The sequence below is a fragment of the Chionomys nivalis genome, chromosome 7 (assembly GCF_950005125.1).
Source record: "Chionomys nivalis chromosome 7, mChiNiv1.1, whole genome shotgun sequence".
Lineage (NCBI taxonomy): Eukaryota > Metazoa > Chordata > Mammalia > Rodentia > Cricetidae > Chionomys > Chionomys nivalis.
In genome coordinates, this window is record NC_080092.1 from 37,321,565 (window position 1) to 37,347,088 (window position 25,524).

Genomic DNA, 25,524 nt, shown 5'->3' on the forward strand with positions numbered 1-25,524 from the left:
ACAGCTATTGGAATTTTGTCAGTGGCTCCATAATGTCTTTGGCTTCTGCCTCACAGTCACAATGTGGCTACTGCAGCTCCAGATGCTTCTACTCACTTTCAAGGAAGGAAGTAGGAGGCACAGTGATGCTTTTTGTGTGTATGTGCCCAGTGGGTTCCCCCTGGATGTCATAGTGTAAACCCAAGTCACATGGATATCACAGGATGCTAAATGCCTACAAAAATATAAGACATCAAAAAAAAAATGTGTTGATTGTCTTGGCCCATTATCACGTGCCTCTTGAGGTTTACCTGTCTTCTCCTGGCCCCAATCACCATCTCCAGTTCTGTTTGCTAGGCCAGGAGCTACCATTGATGATTCAGGGCTGTAGTGTGGGTCTGGAGGTCCTCCAGAGGCCCATGTGCTATAGGCTTGGTAACAAGTAGGAACTAAAGGGGGAGGTGGCATGTGTTGGAGGCAGGGCCTAGTAGAATGAGGTTAGGTCACTGGACATGAGTTCTTGAAGGGGCTATTGGAGCCCATCTCTTTCTCAGTCTCTGCTCTATCTCCTACCTGTTCCCACCATGCTGTCTACCACAGGCTCAGAGGCCGTAGACTAATAAAAGCCTGAAGCTGCTGAGACCACGAGCCAAACTTTCCTAGAAGTTGTTTATCTGAAGTCAGTTGTTTTGGTTTTGTTTTTTAAAACAGGGTCTTGTTGCATAGCTCTGACCAGCCTGGAACTTGCTCTGTAGACCTGAATCCACCTGCCTCTGTCTCATGAGCACTGGGATTAAAAATTTTGCCCTTTTCTGTCTCTCTTTTGTCCTAATTAAATGTTGATTGCAAGTGACATAAACCCAAATCAGAGTGGCTTAGTGGCTTATGCATAAATAAATGGATTAAACAGCAGGTAGAAGAACAACAGGAGGCAGGGTCAGGCGGGTCTCTGTGAGTGTGAGGCCTGTCTGGTCTGCAAAGTGACAGCCAAGGCTACCCAGAGAAAGTAAACAAGCAAGAAAAAAAAAAGCAAAGAAAGAAAGGAATGAATATCCCCCTGAAAAGCCCAGAAGCAGTTTGACTTTGGTCTCGCTGTGGGGCCAGATGGGCAGACAGAGCCTGCAAGAGGCTGCCATCTCTACTCTTGTCCTTCTGTGTACATCTGAGCTATCTCTCTTGATGATCCCCGGCAGCTCTTTGTGTGTCTTCCCGCCACACTTTTGTCTGTGGAAATGAGAGCAGCTAGTTTCTCCCACTCTGGGAGAACTCCTGAGAGCAAAAGTCCTAGGGTAGACCCTGATTGGCTGTGACTGGATACCAGGCCATTTCCAGCCAGTCCCAGTGACTGCATGGAATCCAGCGCTCTGGTGGACTGACCCAGATCTCAAACCCAACCCTGGGACAGCAATGGGGTCAACTATTCCCCAAGCATTGATTTCCCTGGAAGGCTAGTGTACACAGGAGGGGGTAGAGGCAGAGACATGTAAAAAGCTTTTACCTTTCCTGTGTTTGTGTGTGTGTGTGTATACACAACTGTGTGTGTACATGTACAGGCGAGAGGACAATGTTGAGTGCCTTTCTCTATTTCTTTCCACCTTAGTTAGTTAGTTAGTTAGTCACTTATTTGTGACAAGGTTTCTCACTGACTGATCAGCAATCTCTGTGGACTCCCTGTCTCCATCTCCTCCACACTGGGATTGCAGATGCACACTGCTGTGCCTTCCTTTTCACATGGGTCTGAACTCAGGTCCTCACACTTGGACGGCAAGCACTCCATCAGCCGAACACGCAGACACCCATGAGGGAGGGAATGCGGGGATTCTGGTCCTGCAGTGCATTAGATAAACTGTTACAAAGAGGTGAAGGGTGACCCCAGAGCCGTACAGCTCACAGGCACCTGTAATCTGTCATCTCCTCTTTTGTTTACCCTAAACTTTGCCCAAGCCCACAGACAACTGGTCTACCCAGAGACAGTCCAGGAACTGCAAAACTATCTAGGTTGCAGGACTTCCAAAGCATCATGGCTCCCCTGTTGTATTTTATAAAGGGAGCAGCTTTGCCTCTGCTGCCTTTAGAAGCTTTGTATCCCACAAGGAGGGAGCCCCAAAAGCAGCTACTTCATTGAGAAGGAAGAGGGGGAAGCTACAGAGAGACTGACTGATCCTTGGCAGTTGAGGAAATGCCAGGCAGAAAGATAGGAACTGTGACTTCGCCCGCACTTTCTCTGCGCTCTGCCTTCCCACAATGCACCGGGGCACAGGGGGAGGGGTTAGTCATGCAGCCATGTTGTAGACTGTAGCTCGGCTTCAGGAAACTTAAGGGACTTGCCTAGGGCCACACTGCTATGAAGGAGAAGAACTAGGCTTGAAGCCAAGCCTATTTCAAAGGCTGAGCCCTGAACCGAAGGGATCTCTATTAGGCCTGGTCTCTCGGTGAGAATGGACCTGCAGACTGTTTATCGGGCTCCAAGGAATCGCTCACCTTGAGTGCCTGAGCTAACCAGACAAAGGCCAGGATGGGCACCAAGATGGCAATCCCATGGAACCAGCCCCTTTTTCCTACTTCACTGGCACCTGGTACCGAGGCTCCTTGTGCTAGCACTACCTCTTCATGACAACTTTAACCCAAGAACTGCCCCCAAATCCTGCAGCTCAGCCCAGGAAAAAAGAAAGACTCCGTGTTGGCATTGTGATCTCTGCATTTGAGTCTGTGCCTAACTTGCTGGAAGAGCTTGGGAAATGTTTTTTCAGCTCTGAGCCTCCGTTTCCTCGTCCTTCAAATGTGTCTTGGACTCTGTTCTCCAAAGTCACTTCTAGCTCCAGTCAGCCTGTGCTCTCAGAGTCCAGGCTTTCTCCACCACATTTGCTTCAGATTGCTGCCTGGGGCAGAGCGAGGGCAAGTTACTACAGTACTCAATCTCTTGCCAGAGAGGCATGGCTCCCAGCCCAGGGCCAGGCTTGCCTAACCCCAGTAAATGGAGCAGATCCCTGAGAACAAAAGGAGGAAAAGGCTCCAGAAGGAGGGGACTAGGTGACTCGTCCTTCCCTATTGGGTGACTTTAACCTATTCTGCACTCACCCCAAGCAGCAAGGGACAGGCAGAAGATATCCCAGCTGCACCGGCCATCACGGCCCTCCTGAATGCCCTCACTCCGCCCTTCTCACACGGGAGCTCCAGGGAGCAGCATCAGCTTCAGACTCCATTTGTGTGAAGCAGAAGGAGCCCCTACTGCCGCGTTTGTTGGTTAGGACGCCAAGGCCAAGAGACGGGAGGGGTCACATCCTTAGGTCTGTTGAAGAAGCCTTGACTAACATGATGCCAGGCACACAGTGAAACAGATTTTTAGGATGGCGGGAGACAGGCCCCTTGCCTAGTGCTCCTTCCTCTAGTCTTTATTGCCTCTGGGGGGTTGTAAACACCTTTCTATCCCCAAATTAGAAGCAGGCTGTTGAGACTTGCCCACAGATTCCTCCTCACTTGAACCTGGAGTGACTCATTTTCTCAGAAGTATGGGATCAAACCCACCATGGCTACTAAAACTTTACTACGAGGCCCCAGTGCCTCCGGGGCTGACTTTCTTATTAAGGACGGCACTGGGAGCAGCTTGTGTCATGAGCCAGGATGGGCCAAAGAGTGCAGGACTTAAGTCCCTTCCCTGAGAAGTTTCTGCTAATGCCCTTCTCTTTGGGGGAGTATTGGGGACCCAATGAGGCAGGAATATCTCTTTCCTGAACCAATCTGAATCACAGAAAATAAACGGGGGGCAACCAAGGGGAGCCTGGATTAAATCTCCTCCCCAAAGTACCTCTTCCCCGACATTTCCCAAAGCACCGTGTGTGTGTGTGTGTGTGTGTGTGTGTGTGTGTGTATCAGAGGTCAATACCAGGTGCCTTTCTCTATTACGTTATTTTTTTGAGATAGGGTCTCCCACTAAATCTAGCTTACCAGTTTGGTTGGACTGGCGGGACAGCAACCTCAAGGAGCCTCCTGTCTCTGCCTCCCCAGCTCTAGGATTACAGGTGTGTGCCACCATACCCAGCTTTTCGCGTAGGTGTTGGGGAATCTGAACTCAAGTCCTCGTGTGTTCCCAGAAAGCGCTTGACCCAGCCCCTGCTTCACACTGTAGGCGACTTTCAACAACGCAAACAGTATGCACACCGCTGATTTGAAAAAGCAGCTGCCCAGCACTGCAGTTGGGAGGCGGGGCTCCTGCAGCCAGGAAGGGTGCAGAGGTGTTGTCAGAGCGCTGTAACCTGAGGACAGCAGTGGGTGAGGCTGGAAGGCTGTCTCCCTCCTGGGTTGGTTACTGGTAGAACTGGTAGTTCCCTTTTGAGCCTACGAACTGACAGATGCCTCTTGACACAGCCCTGAGCCTGCCTGTGAGGTCCCTGAGAGAGAGAGGGACTCAGGGGATGGGGCACCCAGTGCCAGACAGGGCAGTTCTACTCTGTCTGACATTGTTCTTGGCCCAGGGAGTACAGAGAAAGAGAAAGTCACCTGTTGCCTTCCCTGAGAAGCCAGCAGGTGGGAAACGGAAATCACCTTGTTCAGTTTCAGGAATTGCCTAGACCCCAGAGCTGAGCTCTGACAAATGAACCCTTCCTCCTGCTGGGGTCAGGGGTCACATCACGAAGCCAAGTCTGCTGTCCATCAGACATGTGCCATAGGCTTCCATGCCCCATCTCCCCACATGAGATCATGGGGTCCGTCAGTCTGGATTCTCCGAACTTTTCCTCCAAACTGCCCTTCCAGCCCCTCTTCTTGCCAGCAGCTGCCTGCCTCTCTCTCCCTGGGTGATCATCATCCCTACTGTCTGCTCTCCTGGGAGACTGCAGGACTTGACTAAGCCAAGGGCTGCCTAAAGCTCCCCCTTTGCTCCCGTGACTCTGTATGAGAACTGCATACTCTCCACCGGGCTCTGCTCCCCATACTTCCTTCCATCATCTCCGTTGCCCCAGCAATAGGCTCTCTACCAACATCCCACCCCACCTCAATCTCACACCTCCATCAAGTATTCGGGGGCCCTCTGTCCAGCCCTGGCCTTCTGTCCTCTCGGCCTCTGAGTGGCAGTTTTCTGTTGAAAGCTTATTCTTAGCTTCCCTCACTCAAGGTCAGCATTCGCGGCTCCCACCCCTCGCCACAGTCCCTTAAGTGTAACTTTGTGGCACTTCTCAATGGTGGGAATTACATAGTGTGCATTTTTGCTGTTGTTTTGTTTTTTACTGTCAATCTCAGAGCCCTTGCTGGCTTTGAACTCACTAAGGAGCAGAGGATGACCTTGAATCGCTTATCCTCCTGCCTCTAAGACCTCAGTGCTGGAATTACAGGCATGAACCATCAGGTCTAGTTTGTGTGGATGCTGGAGATGGAACCAAGAGCCTTAAATACACTAGGCAAGCACACCCCCAAACCCCCTTTCTTACTCTCTGCATAGCATTGGAACTCTGAGCTCAGAGAGAAGTCTTCAGAGACCTCTGCAGCTTCATTATGTGACCGTCTACAATACTCAGGTGATGACACGTCCCCTGGGGGAGGGGGAGGAGTTTGGATTAATCTATTCATTTATTTTTAACTAAATGGAGAACCAAAGAGGGATTAGAAACCTCTGAAAGTAATAGAGTCTGTGTGTGACAGAAGCAGACACATTGGGAGACTCAGAGGAACAGCCTGTGCCAAGGGTCTGAAGCAGCCTCTCCCCAGGAAGGCAGCAGGCAGTAGACCAGAGAGACCAAATGAAGGCTGAGAGGGTAGGAGATGGCGTGGCCAGGCATATATATGAATTAGATCTGATTGCCCCGAATCAGGACCTAGATTTATTCTGTCCATTTGTGTGGGGTTCTAGAGAGCAGGGATTTCGAGAGCTCCACGAGGCATGCCTCCTCAACCCAGGGGGAGGATCCTGAGTTTGAGCAAGTCCGGCGGAACACATTGCCAGGACATCAAAGGTGCTTCAGTCTGCAGCCACAGCCTGCCTGAGTTCTATGGTCCAATATGAGTTGCGCCCAGAGCCTAGGAGCTGCACGATTCAGCTGCCCCTGCTGCTGACCGGGAGCCAAATTGCTACACAGTTACCCATGCCACGGGCTTTGGACCAATTAAGTGAGCAAAGAGGGTGGTTAATGAGGAGTAAACAATCCAAAGGCCTCTGGTAATTACTCTGAGGCTGTGTGCTAATACACCTAAGCCAGGAGGTGAGGTTGGGGCAAGAACAAGGGAGGGGGTCTCCTGGCCTTTGCTCCACGTGGTTGGCCCCACTCGAGTGCCATCTGCCAGGCCCCCCTACCCCATTCCATACTCTTAGGTCAGTCTCTGCTGAGTTTCATGCTTTTCCCCACTCCCTCCCTGCTCTGTCTTTTATGTTTTTTGTTTGTTTGTTTTGGTAGAAAAGTACATGTATGCCAGGTTCTAAGCACCAGGATTGTAGCAGAAAAAGTCAGTCTCAGCTCCCTCCTGGTACTGACATTTTAAAGAGTCAACAGGTAGGCCCCTAACTCCTCAGTGCGCCAGTGCTCATGTAAGTGCTGGGGACACTGACCAGCGTTCAGGGCACAGAGAAGGCATTTCAGACAAGGGGACAGCTGATGGATGCTCCCTGAAGGCCATAGAGCCAGGGTGGATTCCTGGGGATCAGCTTGCCAAACAAAGAACATCAGGAGTGAAGTTCCTGAGGCAGGCTTGCAGGGGTGGGGAGTGGTAGTAGGGTTGGGGGAGGGTGTAGGCCACCGTGGAGAGAAGAGCCAGCCATGCCTTAGGACTATTGGGGGTTACACAGCCAACAGCCATGGGAGAGAGCAGGGAGGGGAGGGACGTCAGAGGCTTCCCGAGAGAGACAAGTGCTCTCTGTTTTTCCATGTCTTTCGACCTTATTTGATCCTCTGAGCAGGTGCTGAAAGGGCAAGAGGTTAGATTTCTTTTTCCACTTGTCAGCTGAAAGTCTAGAGTTCTAGAATGTCTCTGTGTTCAACCAGGATCACTCAGGAATGTCCTAACTGGGGACAGAAGTTCGTAGCCTGCAGTCTCTTTTCAAGTCAGATGAGAGGCTTGTTCTCTATGACACTGCGCCTCTGCCAGCTTCCAGAACAAGATCCACTCTCAGGCAAGTTTCTGGATGGATGACATAGTTCAAAGCCAAACCAAGCACCGTCAAGCTGCCAAGTGGGATCTGGAATGCTCTTGGTGAGTCCTTAAATTGAATTAACATAGCCCCTGGAATCATTTAAGCAACTCGGTAGGGAACATTTATCAGAACATTAAAAGGAGGCAGGCGTATGGTAGACACCTGTAAAACCAGCGCGTGAGAGGCGGAGTGAGGGGCTTGTGAGTTTCAGGTCAGCTTGGCTACATAGTGAGACACTGTCTCAAAAACAAACAGCTAACTGAGCAAGTCCAACAGAGGCAGTTAGACCTACCTGAGGGAGTTCAAGGCCAGCCTGGTCTACCTGGTAAGCTCCAGGCCAGCCAGGAAGGACCTACATAGTGAGACTCTGACTCAAAATAAAGCAAAGCAAAACAAAACATCCAGGTACAGTGGGGTACAGGCCAGTGCTTCAGAGATGAAAGCAGGAGGATCAGGTGTTCAAGACCATACTCAGTTACACAGTAAGTTTAAGGCCAGCCTGGACACAGAAGACCCTGTACCAGCCAAACAAGCAAGCAAGAAACATTGAAAGGCAAAGTCACATTGTAACTTAATAGTTTAGGATAAAATCCTTCTAAAACATACATCCTTCCCAAAGGGCTCCAAAACAAGGAGAGTGATTGGCAGGCTCCTATGAAAGATTAAATCGGGAATGCCATCAGAAGAGCAGATTCGCCTATACTTCTAGAACATTCTGCCAAACATTTCATAAAGTTCTCTCCAGATCTGCCAAGGTGTGGCATTGGACTCCATGTCATGCATGCTTACAGAATTCCTCGCTTGGCTGTTCTGTTTCTAATCACCATCCCAGTGTAAGTCACCAAATGGATTGTCACCAAGTTGGAAGGGATGTTTGTGAGCTTGTATTTTTTGAGACTGCTCTTATGTAGTAGCTCAGGCTGGACCCCAAGAAGCTGAAGACATCCTTACGTTTCTCATTCTTCTACCTCCAGCCTCAAAGAGTCCGGGCAGGAACAACCATACTCATTTTTTTTTAATTCTTTTATTTATTTATTTGTTATGTATACAATATTCTGTCTGTGTGTATGTCTGCAGGCCAGAAGAGGGCACCAGACCCCATTACAGATAGATGGTTGTGAGCCACCATGTGGTCGCTGGGAATTGAACTCAGGACCTTTGGAAGAGCAGGCAATGCTCTTAACCATTGAGCCATCTCTCCAGCCCCAACCATACTCATTTGATACCAGCCCTGGAACTGAAGACAGGGCCTCCTGCCTGTTAGGCAAGCACTCCAGCCCTGAGCTTGTTCTGTAAAATAACTCAGTGTTAGACCCTGGCCTCTGCATGCACAGTTGAATACATTCAAACACACACACACAGACACACATACAAACACATACACACATAAACACACATAAAAAACACACATACATAAATACACATAAACACACATACAAACACATACACACATTAAAAAACACACACAAACACACACACATACAAACACATACACACATAAAAAAACACACACATACAAACACACACACACACACACCGAGGCTGAATAGGCAATAACATATATCTAGGGCAGTACTGTAAATGGCATCTCAGACTGTAAGGAAGACATTGTAGGTGCTCTCAGAATCACAGATCAAAAGGGACACACCCTCACTCTCAAGAAGACTTAGAAAGAACCTGGAGAAGGATTTAGGATTGAATCCCATGTGTCAATCACAAGCGCTGATGAGCTGAGTCACAGGCTATGGTGTGACGGAGCTTCTCCTGTGGACCTGTCAGTGAGACACAAGTCAGGCTCTGTGACTTAACGTTAAAGCCAGGGCCACGCCTTCACACAGGCCTCTCTTGGAGCAAAGCCAATGTGGTACAAGACTGGAACCATTTGGGGCTTGTGCAGCACTTCCCAAGCATTCTTGGTCTCAGAACGTGTTATGGCTTGGATCATTAAGTGTCTTCAAAAGCGCTTATATTTAAGGTTTGGCCCGCAGAGCAGCGGTATTCAGAGGCGGGCCCTTGGGAGGGGGGGACTTGAGAGGCGGGGCCTTGGAGGCGGGACCTTGGGAGGCGGAGCCTTGGGCGGGGTGGGGGGGAGGGGTTGGATCACAAGGGCTCTGACCTCAAGAATTTGCTAGTCAGGGGAGGGGGAGGAAAAGAGAGGGGAGTGGAGAAAAACGTAGAGCTCAATAAAAACAAAAGGAAAAAAAAGAATTTACTAGTTCACTATGACCACAAGTCATAGTTTCAGGGGCTATTGGGCGGTGGGGGAACTTCTGAAGAACGGGTCTTCTTGAAGGAAGTAGGTCACGGGGATGTGCACTTGAAGGGGGAGGTTCCTTCCACCATGCTTCCATCATGAGGCTGAGGCTCTGGCTTAACACGAGTCACAAGCAGCAAGGTCCAGGAATTTGGGGCTATTTCCTCTGAAATTGAATCAAAATAAACATTTTCTCCCTGTTTTTTTTGTTTGCTTGCTTGGTTGGTTAGTTGGTTGGTTGCTGTCAAAATAATCATACACACAAAATAAAACTTTTTTTTACAATTAATCTAATAGTAATAAGAGGACAGGACTGGAGCACGCAACCCCAACACTCAGAAGTCTGAGGATGGGGACTTGGAGAGTAAGGAAGGCAGCTCTGCAGAGTGAGACCTTATCTCAAAGTGAATAAACAAAACAAAAACAAACAGGGGCTGGGACACAGTTCAGTCGACTGGCCTGCACAAAGCCCTGGTGTGATCCCCAGCACCACGTAAAGGTATGGTGCCACACACTTGTAATCTCTGCTTTGGGGAGGTAGAGGCAGGAGAATCCGGGGTTCAGTGTCATGGCAAATTCAAAGCCAGCCTAGGATACAGAAAACTTTGCCAAGACAGACAGACAGTTGTCCTTTGACCTCCAGATGCACCCACCCCCCCCAGCACCACACACATACGCGCATGCACAGTAAATAAATGTTAAAGAAAAGAAGTAAAAAGGGAGGAAAATGGAGATATATAGGAGGAGATGTGGATAGCAGGCAGTGGAGGACTGAGCAGAAAATGTTCAAACCAACACAATCTGAAGAGTTAGGGGTGCTTGTCTATAGCCCTGGTTCTGCTTAGCGTTGACAGTGCTCACCATGAAGCTGACTGGCTGGGACTGTAAGTGGTCTGGTGTCTGCTGAGTGACCTGATGAAATCCTCCAACCACCTGGACCCACGGTGGCCCAGGCGTGGTCACCATACTATGTCTTCATCTTGGAAGGAGGCCTGTGGGGGAAAAAATTGCAAACTGGGGAAGGCACATGGAAGCTGAGAGGAAGCGGCAACAGGTTGAGGCAGCAGGCAGGACAGGAGGGCTGTGTGCAGAGACAGTTCAGTGGCAAAGGAGCCACTGAGGACTTCTTCCTTCTGAGAACTGACGCTAACTGGGCGTGCCAGCTGCAGACGTCTCTTAACAGAAAGGAACCTGCTGGCTCAGATAGGTAAAGTCCTGGACCAGAGTCCCACTGCATTTAGGGCCTTTTCAATCTTGCTCCCTAGTCAGCCACAGGGCACCGAATGTACCCCTCTGGAGCTAACAGACTCACCACTTCCACAGGGCAGACCCCTACAGAGAAAGTGCCATCCCTCAGGGACTGCCCTCCCAGGGCTGGAAGAAGAGAGATGAGGTGAGAGGAGGCTGCATGATCAAGCCTGCAGCCTCTGCCTGGGGGTTCCCCATGGCACCCCATCCCAGAACAAAGCAGGGTAAATGAGAGCAAATTACAAGGGCTCTGAGCGTGGAAGGGCTCCTTTGATGGCCGCGGGCTGAGGGCTGGATGGAACTTGGCATTGCCCTATTCTCTGTCCTCTTGTGCAAGCCCATTCATCAGGAACAAGCTGGCACAGGAAGAAGCTGAGGGATGCACCCATCATTGTGTGATCCCCGCTGGGGTTCTGGCTGAGCTCCCCTCCCCCATCTGCTCAGTGGAGCTCCCTAGCCATTCCGAGGCTTGGGACTTGAAGGATCTTTGGGGCTCCAGCACAGCCCTAACCTCTGTCCTCTCCGTCCGACATCCTTGCTTCCTTCTCTGGGAGGAGAGTGATGGACAGATAGAGCAAGAATCACAGTGCTGGGTTAGCACCCTGTCTAGCGCTAATATGAGGCGGGGCAGCAGACCTCCATCCTCATGATGTGTCCTGGGGCTAGGAACCAACAAGGCTCTTTGAAAGACTTAGACCAGTGTCTAAAATGCAACCGTGGAGGAGCATCTGACTGTGACTGAGAAACAAGTTCACAGCCAAAGCCCAGGTTGCTCTAGGACATGTAAAGCTGTGGCTATTGTCCCCAGGACCCTTCCATGTATGATACAGCAAGTGGCCACAGGCTGATAGGGACAGAAAGGAATCCAGAAAAGTGGCACGTTCACGGCCACATTGACTGGAGATGGTGGAAACAGCCTAATTGTGCTCTGGTAAAGAGTGGGTTAATAGAGGCGCACAGCTGAGAGCTTATAGGTGTGACTCTGTGGGTTTGAGGCCAACCTGGTCTACAGAGTGCCTTTCAGGACAGCCAGAGCTACACAGAGAAACCCTGTCTCAAAAACAAAACAAAAAGAGTGGGGACTAAGATGGTGGGGTGGTGCATGCCTGCAGTTCCAGCGCTCAAGAAGTAAAGGAAGGAAGATCAGTTTAAGATCAGCCTCAGCTACATAAATGTGCTTGGAGCTGGCCTGAGCTAAGTGAGTCCCTGACTCAAAAAGAGAAAAAAGAAAAAAAGGAGAGAAGAAAGAAGGGAAGGAAGAAGGAAGGGAAAGAAGAAAGTGAAGAAGGGAGAAAAAGAGGAGAAGAGGGTAGAGGAAGAAAAAGAGGGAGCAGAAAGGGGAGAAAGAAGGGAGAGAAAGAAAGAAGAGGGGAGGGGGCTCATTGGCTAAAGGCACTTGCTGCCAACTCTGACCTGAGTGCTAATCCTGAGATCCACATGGTAACTCTAAGGAGAGAACTGATCCCTGCAGGTTGTCTTCAGACCACCACATTTGAGCTGTGACACATATATGCCTCCCCACAAATAAACAAACAAACCAATAAATAAATGTTTAAAAAAGAACCAAAGAAATCTTCCATTTCTTTAATGAGAGGAGCATATACACATGTGTGTGCACGTGCACACACACACACATACATTCTCTAAACATGAAGAATCGGCCACACAGAGCCTTTCTAGAGATGACTGCGGACAGGAGGAAACATCTCGTGTATATTTTTGGACCTTGGCGTGAATGACATAACACTGAGAAGATGAGAAGAAGGGGGCAAGGAGAACAGTGGAAAGCATGTGGCAGAGGAGCGCGCGTGGCAGAGGAGAGCACGTGGCAGAGGAGGGCGCGTGGCAGAGGAGGGCACATGGCAGAGGAGAGCACGTGGCAGAAGAGGGCGCGTGGCAGAGGAGAGCACGTGGCAGAAGAGGGCGCGTAGCAGAGGAGGGCGCGTGGCAGAGGAGAGCACGTGGCAGAGGAGGGCGCGTAGCAGAGGAGGGCCCGTGGCAGAGGAGGGCGCGTGGCAGAGGAGAGCGCGTGGCAGTGGAGAGCACATGGCAGACGAGAGTGTGTGGCAGTTGAGAGCTGTTGCAGGCAGGAAACTGGAATATGGGGGTGCTCAGACTGGACTGAGGTCCCAGCACATCAACACCTTTAACCTCCTCCACGCCCCTTTGAGGTCGTAACTAGCATTAAATCCATTTTGTTGGCGCCACAAAAAGTTTAGATGGCTCTCTGAGTCACACAAACTGAGTTTGTGCTATTCCAGGGCCCAGGTACTAAACCTCCATATTATATTGGAGGTGAGGGCAGTGTCTCATGTAATCTACAGCTGAGGATGACCTTTATGTTCCAACCTTCCTGCTTCTACCTCGAAGTGACAGAATCATTGACGACAGCCGTCATACCCAGCTCCACTGCATTACTTTGTAAACAAGTTTATATACATCATTCATTTAATCCTCCTAACACCCTTTAGGGAAAGAGTTTTTTTTTTTTTTTTTTTTTTTAAGTGTGTCGGGGGAGAGGGATATTTGTGCAGGAGGGCAGCAGCCATGGAAGCCAGAAAAGACACCCTGGAGCTAGAGTTACAGGTAGCTGTGAGACCTGATGTGGGTGCTGGGAACCAGACTTGGGTCCTCTGCAAGAACGGTATTATTAACTAATGAGTCATCTCTACAGCACTGAATTTTCCCCCAAAATAAACAAGATACTTTATTTGGAACTAAGTGATGGTACGAATTAAAGTAGGCCAAAAGATTGACAGCAGGTGACATGGTGGAGGATACTTAGGGGCCTTTTTTTTTACTTTTTTTTTAAAGTACAGCTTCACTGTGTAGCCCAGGCTGGTCGGGAATTTTCAGTCCTCCTATCTCTGCCTCCCAAGTGCTGGGATTACAGGGTTGATTCGTCACACTAAACTCAGAGAAAAAATGTTTCTCCCCTTTATGAAAAAGGACTGGAGACCCAGAGAGGTTGCCATTTGTCCAAGGTTACACAGCCATAGTGTGGCCAGCCAAGAAGAGACTCCCTGGAGAGAATGTACGATGTTGAAATCCAGAATTTTGATTTTCCCTAGAAGACAATCTCCTAAAAGCTAGAAATGGAAAATGCAGTCCCTCAGGCTTCTCCTTGTCTCTGTTTGCCTGCTTGCTTTTTGTTTTGTCTTGTTTGGGGGTGGGAGTCATTCCTTTGAGTTTTGGGTTTGTGTTTGTTTGTTTGTTTTGAGACAGGAACTTACTTTGTAGCCCAGGCAAACCTTGAATTTGTGGCCATCATCCCCCTGCTCAGCCTTCCAAATGTTAGATTATGGTGCTGGTGTAAGCCATTGTGCCAGAGCTCTTCCCGTTTGGAGGCCACCCCACCTGCAGCTGGCCTTTCCCCAAGCTGCTCGGGCTGGTCAGAGGGTGGAGGCTGAGTGCACTGGAAGGGGAGGCTTCTGGCTGTGGAGTAACCAAGATGGACACCACGACCCAAGCCTGCATCTCATCTAGCAACAGGGCTCCAAAGAGCACCCAGTAGCTCAGAGTTCAAGTCCAGACTCTTGCAAGAGACCACGAGGCTCAGGCTAGTCCCTGTCTTTCTCACAGACCTTACATCACATCCCTCCAGGAAGGCACCATCCTGAGATACACCATGAAATAACAGTGTCCAAGGTTGTCCAACCCTGGGCTGTGTCCTCAAGTGCCTCAGAAAGAAAACAAAGATTATGGTGGATCATCCCTGGGGCCCATTCCAAGGCTTACCTAGCTATGGAGGAGGAAGGCGGCAGACAGCAGAAATGGCTCTGTGGCAATCTCTGAGACTAGAGGATGCCCACATGCTCACCTCAAAGCCACGGCTCTTCCTGCTCTCAGAATCCCCAATCCCCACTACTGCCTTTCCCCACCGTGTTCCACCTAACCTGAGCAGCAAGGTTTCCCCATGAACAAGGAAAAAAGAAAGATGTCTGAGCCTCACAGACTTTTGTAAGTACTGTAAAAAGTAAAGTGTGTCCCACTCCTAGCCCAGTGCCTGCCCCACAAGGGCCACTCATGAAACTAGACTCATCTGTCTTCTCATAGCACTGGGTAAGACATCCTCCGTGACTACAAGCTCCCTCAAAGAGGGTAGTGAGGGGCTTGGGGTGTGGTTCAACGGCAAATCACTCACCCAGTGTATGCAAGGCCCTCAAGGACCGACCTCAGCTGTCTCCTTGACAAGTGAACCAAAATGGGGGTGTAAGGAAAGAAAGAAAAGAAGCACACCTCAGCACCATGGTGCCAGTCTCCTGATGATCTAGCTTGTCTCTCTAGGGTTAATGTGACAAGCCATGGGCTGGGCCAACACTTAGGTTAAAGGAACGAGCTGGGATCCTGGAAACTGAAATGGGACAATACACAGGTGGGTTGTTTTCCTGGCTGCACAAGTCAGGCCCTGTGGGTGGCACTGTGGCATCTGGTTCTTGGGCTAGTTCCAGCCTGGTTTCCTATGGGAGGCCAAGGAGGAGTCGGCAAGGAAGACTTGAGGAACAGAGCTGAGTTCTGCCTCATCCTGCCCTTCCTAGGGTGTGGGATGGAAGGAAGGGCCAGGTGGGTACTCAGAGGCAGAGAAGAATGCTCCCTCTGCTCCCACAGGGAAATACGAAGATCAGCAAGTAACCCCATCAAACATGGCTTCCAACTTGTCCATGTTTTCAAATTGTCTCTCTTACATCATTAGAAAACATTAGCCTTCGGGCTGGAGAGATGGCTCAGAGGCTAAGAAAACATCAGCCTTCTATGTTACAAACCAATCTTGGCCCAAAACTCAAAATACATAGTCCTTAAACCCAACCCACTGATACTGAGTGAGCCAGTCTGCCTCCCTGGGTCTCAGTCTCCGCAGCTGTGTGGAAGGCAGGGCTTCCTTCCCATTCTGAACTCCGCACCTGTCAAATGATATCATGATAAAGGAGTTAGGTTACAGGTACCGCTGCTGTTTGTCATTTCTCTTTTTTCCATACTTCATAAACTTTTTCTAGAACTTTCTAAATATTGGGTGCTATGATGGTTAATCTTGATTGCCAACTTTGCTGGATTAAGAATTGCCATGGAGGGCTGGAGAGATGGCTCAGAGGTTAAGAGCACTAGCTGCTTTTTCAGAGATCCTGAGTTCAACTCCCAACACCCACATGGTGGCTGCAACCACCTATAATAAGATCTGGTGCCCTCTTCTGGCCTGCAGGCATACATGCAGGCAGAACACTGTATATAGAATAAATAAAATCTTAAAAAAAAAAAAAGTAAATTGCCTTGGAAACAGTCTCCAGGCACATCTGAGAGTGTATTTCTAGAAAGATTTAACTGAGGAAGGAAGGTACTCCTTGAATGTGAGCAGGATGTTGGGGGCTGCAGACCCTTGGCCCCTTGACTTTCTTTGCCTGCCTAAGACCCTTTACCTGCTGGAGTGAACTGAGCAAAACAACTTGTTTACCTGTGCCTGCAGCTACTCTGAGCATGAGACCCTGAGGGCAGGGGAGTAGATTCTGGTGAGGCCTGCAGCTGAAAGATTCCAAGAGCTGGGGTGTGGCTATCAGCTAAGGATCCCTATACAAACTTCCCTGGAGCACAATAAAGTTGGCATTCTTGTATCAAGGATGACCCGTGTCTCTGTGTGTCTGTGTGTCTGTGTGTGTGTGTGTGTGTGTGTGTGTGTGTTTAAGTCTCCAGCTTAGTTCCCGGCTCACGTACCATCCCGTAGTGCAGGTGCTACAGGTGGAAGCCCCCAGCGAGATCAGGAATTGGGGAGACGTTGGGTGATCACCCTCGGAAGGCTGGCCAACAAGCAAGTAAGAGATTGATTGAAGATGGGTGCCAGTAATTCTGTTCAGCTATTGACCAGTCAATTGATGGTTCTTTTAGAGAAGCAGGGCACCACTATTAAGACTGAGACAGCACAAGAATTTATTAAGACAGTTTTAGAATTTAGTCCCTGGTTTTCACAGGCAGGAGGTTTTAATATTCCCCATTGGGATCACGTAAAAGCTAACCTTCAAAAAGCTTTGAAAGAGCAAGGACCAGGAGAATTTCCCGTGGAAATATTTTCACTTTGGCATTTAGTCAAAGATGTGCTTCTCAGCAACAATGGGAAGGTGAAGGAACAGTTAGGTAATTTGGCCAAAACTTTTGAGGAAATTCAAGATGAAGAATCTGTGACATCTATCAAGAACTTTATGGGGGAGGAAGAGGAAGAAAGGAGACAAGCAAAAAGATGTTTCTATAGACCCCCGTGGCAGAATCCATTCCTTGCCACTTCAAATCCTTTTGCCCCAAAATTAAAACAGACAATGGACCAGCTTATATCAGTAAAGGCTCTCAATTATTCTGTGACAATTATGGCGTCCTTCATAAGACAGGAATTCCTTACAATCCCCAGGGACAGGGTATAGTGGAACAGGCTCACCAAACTCTCAAAGACTATATTCATAAAACAAAAAGGGGGAGTATAGTACTTCCTGGGATATACTTTCTATTGTTCTCTATATATTAAATTTTCTAACAGTTGAATCACATACTCAAACATCGGCTGCTCAGAGGCACTGGCAGCCCCGTGGCTCTACTCATCGATGGTACAGTGGAAGATGTGTTGATGAAGCATGGAAGGGGCCTGATCCAGTCCTCACTTGGGGGCGCGGAAGGGTATGTGTGTTTCCACAGGATATTGAAAGCCCCAGTTGGATTCCTGAACAGCTTGTGTGTTCTATGGATGGTTCTCCTGACCATCAGTCACAGCCAACAGGTACGATGGGCCCTGGTCAGAAATCCACTGGTCCTGATGCTGGTAGGCCTGGATAGTCCCGTGTAGCTGTTTCCTTTCCATTGATTGGGCTACGGAACAGCCAGCCATTGATTGAAGACATAATAATGTTATTGGTATGTGGAAACTATCTGGCAGTTTGTGTTTTATTTTTGATGAATTTTCTTTCTCCTTGTGCTAAATGCTGGCCCGGTACTATGATTTATGCCCAGAGCACATTATTCATTATGGTGATGGGGACCGCGATCACTTTCCAAGAATGTTAGCAAGGAGCCTCAGGAGTTTCACTTCTGGAATCCAGCCCAATGTGGTATAGTGTCTCCCTTCATGGGATGGTATCTCTGTGGAGTTCATGCCTGTTTAAATTTTGGACCCTTGTTTGTGCAGGATTCTACCCTGTTTAATAGCACAGCAAGATGGAAAACCAGAGCCAAAATAGGGCCTTCTCATGCATTGTCTGTGGCTAATTATATCTTGAATGATTCTGCCCTTAACTGTTCTCAAGCTTTGTGTCTTTTGAACAGCTGTTGGGCTAACGAGATGACTGCCGCTGTGGGCCAGGTTCCAGGCTCGGTGCCTGTTCTGGTGAGTCAATGAGACATTGGGATCACCGCGGGTGGCTGCTATTGTCACCACTGCGGCTTCCCAGACAACTGGAATTGCAACTAGTCAGATGACTGCTGTGGCTAGCACTGTTGATCCCCTAGCCAGACAGGTTGCTACTGCCTTAGAGATCCAGAATTCCCTTAATGAGCATTTTCACCAGGGCATTTTCCGGTTTGACCTATAGACCTCCTTTTATAAGAACAGTCGGAGCATACGGTTGACTGCTCCCTTTCATTATATTTGTGCCACGCCCATGCCAGTCCAGCCACTCCCATACGGCCTAGGCTTGCAGAGCAGCTGGCCCTAGGAACTCCTGTAGCTGAAGGGTTTCTGTTGCTCTGCCTCTACAGCAGGCATCGACAGCAGGGATGTAAATTGCTATTTGCCCAAGACAGTGGGCTTCCTCCGAGAGCAGTATGGGTTAGCAGACTATAGAAAGACCAGTGAGCTAGAGACAGGTAACGCAGGAGCCTGTCACAGTCAACCTAAGACAGAGGCCTTGCGTGCTGAGGCAAGTGTTCCTTATGACAGATAAGAGTGGATATGCACTTCTGTAACCCAAGACAGGCCTGGTCTAATTATATTGAAAAGAGGGAGCTGTTGAGGGCTTCAGACCCCTGGCCCCTTGCCTTTGCCTGCCTCAGACCCTTTGCCTGCTGGAGTGAACTGAGCAAAACAACTTGTTTACCTGTGCCTGCAGCTGCTCTGAGCACGAGACCCTTATGGCAGGGGAGTGGGTTCCGATGAGTCTGCAGCTGAAAGATCACGAGAGCTGGGGCGTGGCTATCAGTTAAGAATTCCTATAGAAGCTTCCCTGGAGCACAATAAAGTTGGCATTCTTGTATCAAGGATAACTCGAGTTCCTGTGTCTCTGACTGCCTGTCCGTGTGCGTGTGTTTCTAAGTCTCCAGCTTAGTCCCCAGCTCGCGTCCCGTCCCATAGTGCAGGTGGTACAGAGAGAAGACAGGACAGAGGCACCCTGCCCATAAGCTGTCACCCAGTGGGTCACACTGTAATTTTGTGTTTCCATAAATTTTAGGAGTCTCAGAACAGAGCTGAGCAGGCCTCCCAAAGACTTTCTTGTGTCTAGTCACCCCATACACAGTAGTCTCGGGACCAAAGGGGTCTTAAGTTTTCCTTCTATTGCTGTGATAAAACACCACGATGAGAGGTAATATGGGGAGGAAAGGTTTGTTTGATTTACAGATCCCAATCCTAATCCCAATCCATCACTGAGTGAAACCAGCGCAGGTGCTTAAGCACGGCAAGAACCTGGAGGTGGGAACTGAAACAAGGCCATGAGAAGGGCTGCTTCCTGTCTTGCTCTCCAGGGCTTGCTCGGCCTGCTTTCTTATACCACTTAGGACCTCTTGCTTAGGAGTGGCACCACCCACAGTGAACTGGGCCACATCTAGTATATTATTTATCAAGAAATGCCCCTATTGATTTGCCTATAGGCCAATCTAATTGGGGGCATTTTCTCAGTTGAGGTTTCCTCTTCCAAATGATTAAGACACTTTATTGAAATAGCCCCACATCCACACTTGGATGTGTTGCATTCTCTAAGCATCTCTTTCTCTTAACCCTTGTTTAAACCCTCATGTTTTTAAATAAAATCTGCATTAAAATATCTTTAATCCCCTCCAACCCTGCTGCTCACTGGCTTGACCTGAAATTTATTTCTGTGTCGAAGCTAAGGATTTGGTTCTCTGAGCCAAGTTTCCTAAAAAATTAAGTGCCGCAGTGTCCCCTTGCAGCCATGCAGCAGATGCAAAAACTGTCAACCGCTGTTATTTGATGCAAACTGGGATCTCAGGCCCAGAGAAGTCACTTCCAAGGGCTTCCCGCACAGAGCCATGCTGGGCCCAGACCAATTCCTCTGCTCTCACAGCTCCAGCTGAGTGACTGACAGCCAGCTAGGCTCTGGGACTGGAAGCGGAGTGCCTGGAAGAGATCCCAGGCTAGGCGTGTCAGAACTCAAGTGCTTAAAGACCTGATGGCTCCCTGTGAGCTACTGGAACTGCAGCTGCTCAACCACCCCAGTCCCAAGACTTCACCAGCAGTGAAACCCCAGGCTCACACAATTTCCATCTGAAAACATAGTCCCTTCTATAACACCCCTCCATGGGGCTCTCCAGTCTCCCCCTAGATGCCCCCCATACCCATCCCTCTTCCTAGGGCTCTAGAGGAGTTCTTCCTTGTTTCTAACTGATCCTGATCTGCCCTCTAGGGCCAATAGGGAGAAAGTCAGTCCTTGGACCAGGTACAGTAGTGCAAATGGCTATAATCCCAGCATGCTGGAGGTAGAAGCAGGAAGACTGGAAGTCTGGCTACATAGCAGGTTTGAGGCCAGTCTGGGCTACTTGAGACTCTGTCTCAAAAGCAAAAACTCAAAACAAAGTAAAGGAAAGCCACCTCCTGTTCCGTTTAGAACTAAATTTCCCCACCTCCCAAAGACAATGTGCCAAGAGCTGGATACCAGCCCTTGTGATTTTGGAAGGTGCTTGGGGGCGGGGAGATCACGAGGACTCTGAGCTCTACAAGCCCTCATGATCCATCCATTTCTAGGCTACTTCCTCATCTGATGGACCATAGGAAAGTGCTGGAAACTTAGAAGAGGGGCCTGGCTGATATCGTAGCTCCAGGCTCTTGGGGGCTTGCGGCAGCTTTCTTCCATCCCAGGCTTCCACAGCAGTGCAATGTCCAACCCGTGGTACAGATGCAAGGGACCCAAGCGACCTCAGGATGAAAATGTCCTCCCAAATAAGCCGTTCCTCCTCTGCTGTTTTGTCGCGGGGTGGAGAGCTAACGGGCACGCTGTCAGAGACCTCTCATGAGCAGGTCTTTATCCTTCCCTACAGCGCTCACAGTAACGACCACGACTAAAGAGGCAGTGACTAGATGGAGGTGTTCTGCATGCCTGATCTCATTTCATCCTCACGACAGTCCCATGACCCAGGGACACCCAGCACTCACACAAATGCCCGGTCGCTGTGCTAGCCCATCTGTCATCTGTACATGGGGTGGAGACAGGCAACCAAAGCAAGTTGGCTAGCTCGGCTAGTCAGATCAGCAAGGGACGGGTTCCTGTGAAAGACCCTGCTTCAGCATATATGGTGAGAACATGGAAGACACCGGAAGTCAATCTCTGTTCTACACACACACACACACACACACACACGAGAGAGAGAGAGAGAGAGATATGCACTTTCACATACATGCATACAAACACCTATGTACACCACATGCATATAGCCAAAGGGGGGCATATAAACTTAATAATCTCCATTTCCCAAGGTCAGCTAGTCTAAACTCAAGGAATTCTATGGACACAACAATTAAGATAAAATGTCCCTTAAAGGTCCCCAACCTGCAAGTCCTCTTGAGAGGTTAGGGAACCTGTAAGAAGTGGGGCCAAATTAAAAGTCTTCCAGGAACATGGAGGCTACACTCAAAAGAAGTATTTGGGCCCTGGCCCCTCCTCTTCCTTTCTTTGCCTCATAGACACTATGAGGTAAGCAACCTCCTCCCCTTAAGGAAGGAAAGATGTATGTGGCCCATGGTTTAAGGGAATGCCACCCATCATGGTGGAGGAGGCATGGCGGTAGCAGTGAGCCTTTTCTCACATTTCAGCAGATCAAGAAGTAGGAAGAGATTGACCACCAGACTCACAAGGGCTTGGCGTTGGTACAAAGGTGCTGGGCAATCAGTCCAGCAGAACTCCCAACACCAGAGCCAATTCAGGGTTCTCTTCTCACAAGGCCCATGAGCAATGCCCACCACCAACAACATGAAAACGAAAGAAGTGTATTGAGAATCGGGGAGGAAGTAGGAAGGGAGGGGAGAGAGGCCCTCTAGACCTAAGGTGCTGTTGTATGGGGAGTGAGCATAGGGGACAAAGGACATGGGAAGACGTCACCGCTTCTCTCTTTCCAGGCTCAGTTATCTCATAGACAAGGAAGAAGCCAGCAAGGCTCACGCAGAACTACTAGAAGAAAAGTAAAAACTGCACCTTGGACCAGTGAGATGGCTCAGCAGGTAAAGACACTTGCTGCCTAAGACTGGAGCAAGCCCTGCATCTGATACCTGGGACCCACACAATGGTGGCAGGAGAGAACAGACTCCAGAGCTGTCTTCTGATCATGTGCATGCCAAGGCACAGGTACACATGCATACTCATATGCATGCATGCATGAACGCACACAAATAAAATTTAAGGAAAAAACAAACTGTGGCTCTTAGGTTGTATCAGGCTTTCTTTTTGGGGGGCCACCATCCAGCTCCCAAATCATAACACAAGACTTATTATTAGATCTGAATGCTTAGCCTAACTTAGGCTCATTTCTAGTTAGCTCTTTTAACTTAAATTATCTGTTTCTCTTTATCTACATTTTGCTTTGGGGATTTTTACCTTCCTTCCTACCTTCCTTCCTTCCTTCCGTTCTTTCTTCTTTCTTCCTTCCTTCCTTTCTTTCCTTTCTTCCTTCCTTCCTTGCTTCTTTCTATCTAACTTTCCTGCTTCCTCCAGTGTCTGACTGGCTGCCTGGCCTCTGACCCCAGGCATGTCCCTCTCTTTCTCCCTTGTTCTCTCCTTTTTATTCTCTCTGCCTGCCAGCCCTGCCTATCCCTATCCTGCTAGCTAGTGGCCATTCAGCTTTTTAGTAGACCAATCAGCCTCCTTAGGCAGGCAAGGGGAAACAAATGCAGCACATCTTTTATGTAAACAATGCAGCACAAACAAATGTAACACACCTGTAAACAGTTAAAGTAATAGTCCACAGCATAAACAAATGTAACACATCTTTACACAGTTAAATAGTCCACAGCATAAACAAATGTAACACATCTTTACACAGTTACAGTAATAGTCCACAGCATAAACAAATGTAACACATCTTTACACAGTTAAATAGTCCACAGCATAAACAAATGTAACACATCTTTACACAGTTAAATAGTCCACAGCATAAATAAATGTAACACATCTTTACACAGTTACAGTAATAGTCCACAGCATAAACAAATGTAACACATCTTTACACAGTTAAAGTAATAGTCCACGGCATAAACAAATGTAACACACCTTTACACAGCTAAATATTCCACAACACAAACAAATGTAACACATCTTTACACAGTTAAAGTAATAGTCCACGGCATAAACAAATGTAACACATCTTTACACAGTTAAAGTAATAGTCCACGGCATAAACAAATGTAACACATCTTTACACAGTTAAAGTAATAGTCCACAGCATAAACAAATGTAACACATCTTTACACAGTTAAATAGTCCACAACACAAACAAATGTAACACATCTTTACACAGTTAAATAGTCCACAGCATAAACAAATGTAACACACCTTTACATGGTTAAAGTAATAGTCCACAACAACAGGTATTTGTGCTTTGATCCTAATTTTAGATATTGGTTGATATAGTCATGTCTGACAGAGCAAATTTTATTCATTGTGCTTTGAGACATAAGCATCCACTGAAGACAAAGGAGTCATGTGTGGGTGGTACATGTCTATAATCCCAGCACTTAGGAACTGAGGTGGGGGGATGACGGGATGCCTCAGTGGTTAAGAGCATTGGCTGTTCTTCCAGATGACCCGGGTTTAATTCTCAGCATCCACACAGCCACTCACAACCGTCTGTGACTCTAGTTCCAGGGGATCCCGCATCCTCACACAGACATGCATGTAGGAAAACTACCAATACATGTAAAATAAAAATTTTAAAAAGAATTTAAAAAGAAAGAAACTGAGGCAGGAGGACTTTAAGTTTAAGGGTAGTCTGAAGTGTAGAGAGAGATCCTGGCCAAATAAATAGGATTTGGGGTGATATTTAGTGATATCTTGCTTGTGTTTTAACAAATAAAGCTTGCTTGAAGATCAGTGTGCAGAGCTAAGCTATTGGAGACCAGGGAGTGTGGTGGCACACATCTTTAATCCCAGGACTCAGGAGACAGAGGCAGAGGGATCTCTGTTAGTTCAAGGCCACCCTTGAATTACGTAGCCTTACTGTGCTACGTAAGATTGAATCTGTCTATAAGAGAAACAGAGCTCACACAAAGGTGATCCCAGCTCTTAGGATTTCATGCCTTTAATCCCAGCACTAGGGAGGTGAAGACAGGAGTTATGTGGCTGGGCAGAGAGGAATATAAGGCGGGAGGAGACAGGATCTCAGAGCAGTCTGGAGATGCAGTATGAGGCCTGATGGAGACAGTTGCAGTCTGAGGATGCAGTCTGAGGACAGGATCACCCCTTTGATCTGAGTATTGGTAGAGGTAAAAGGTTTCTCCAGTGGCTGCCTGTTCCACTTCTCTGATCTCTCAGCTTTCACCCCCTAATATCTGACCCTGGGTTTTTATTAAGAACAATTAGAATTTGTGCTACAGTGATAGGAATCAAACCCAGGACTTCATGGATGCTTGGCAAACACTCTTCCATCTGAGCTACGCCCCAGCTCTCGGATCATTGACATAAGGAAAGATGTGCAGTAGTGGGGCTCTTCAACCTTCAACAGCTCAGGCTTTGATTCTGCAAATGCAACTGATCCAGACGCCTCCGCAGACTGTCTTAGATTTTCTACTCTGTGACCAAGGAAGGGATCACCATCACAGCAGGGAAGCTGGCAACAGGCAGTCGCGGTGACTGGAGAGGCAAGCTGAGAGCTCACATCTTAGAACTGCAAGCAGGCAGCGGAGAGTGCAAACTCAAAATGATGCAAGTCTTTAAGCTCTCAAAGCCCGCCCCAGCGATCCACTTCCTCCAACAAGGCTTTACCTCCTAAGCCTTCCCAACCCTTCAAACACCTGATCAGACCGGGGAGGGGGGGGCGGACACGGGGACACACGACACATTCTCATTCAAACCACCACACAGACACCTCAGATCCAGAGACTGAAATTCTCTCTGCCTCTATGGGCATGCCTCAGGGATCACCCTTATCGCTTAGTTCAACTCATCCCCGAGGCCTGCCTACCTACGGGCCCCTTGCTTTCTCTAAGCCTCTTTGCGGCACAAGGAGAGGGTAATGACAGTTTCCATCTAACTTCAGGCAAGGGCCTTTCTGACTCTGTGTTCCTTAGTCGAGTACAAGAGATACCAAAAAAGCCAGGCGGTAGTGGTATACACCTTTAATCCCAGTACTCAGAGGCAGAGGCAAGTGGATCTCTGAGTTCAAAGCCAGCCTGGTCTACAGACAGAATCCAAGACAATCAAGCCCACACAAGTAGCCTATACAAAAACAGCAGATGCAGAAATGACCAGGAGTGGAGGGGGACCACTAAGAACTAGAAAGTACCTGTCCTGAGCTTTGAGAAGCTTCTAGGCTCTAAATGGGAAGACAGGAAGGGGGAAACTGTGCACCATGGAGGTACCTGAAGGAAGCCAGATGCTAGGCTCTGCAGGAAGCTCCTGGCCTCCTCTCCTTCTCTGTGGCTGCAGAGGAAGAACAGAACAAGCCCCACCCACCCACATCCACCCACTTCTGTCTGCTCCAGCAGTGCTAGTGACCTGCTGAATTCCTTAAAGGGGTTTCC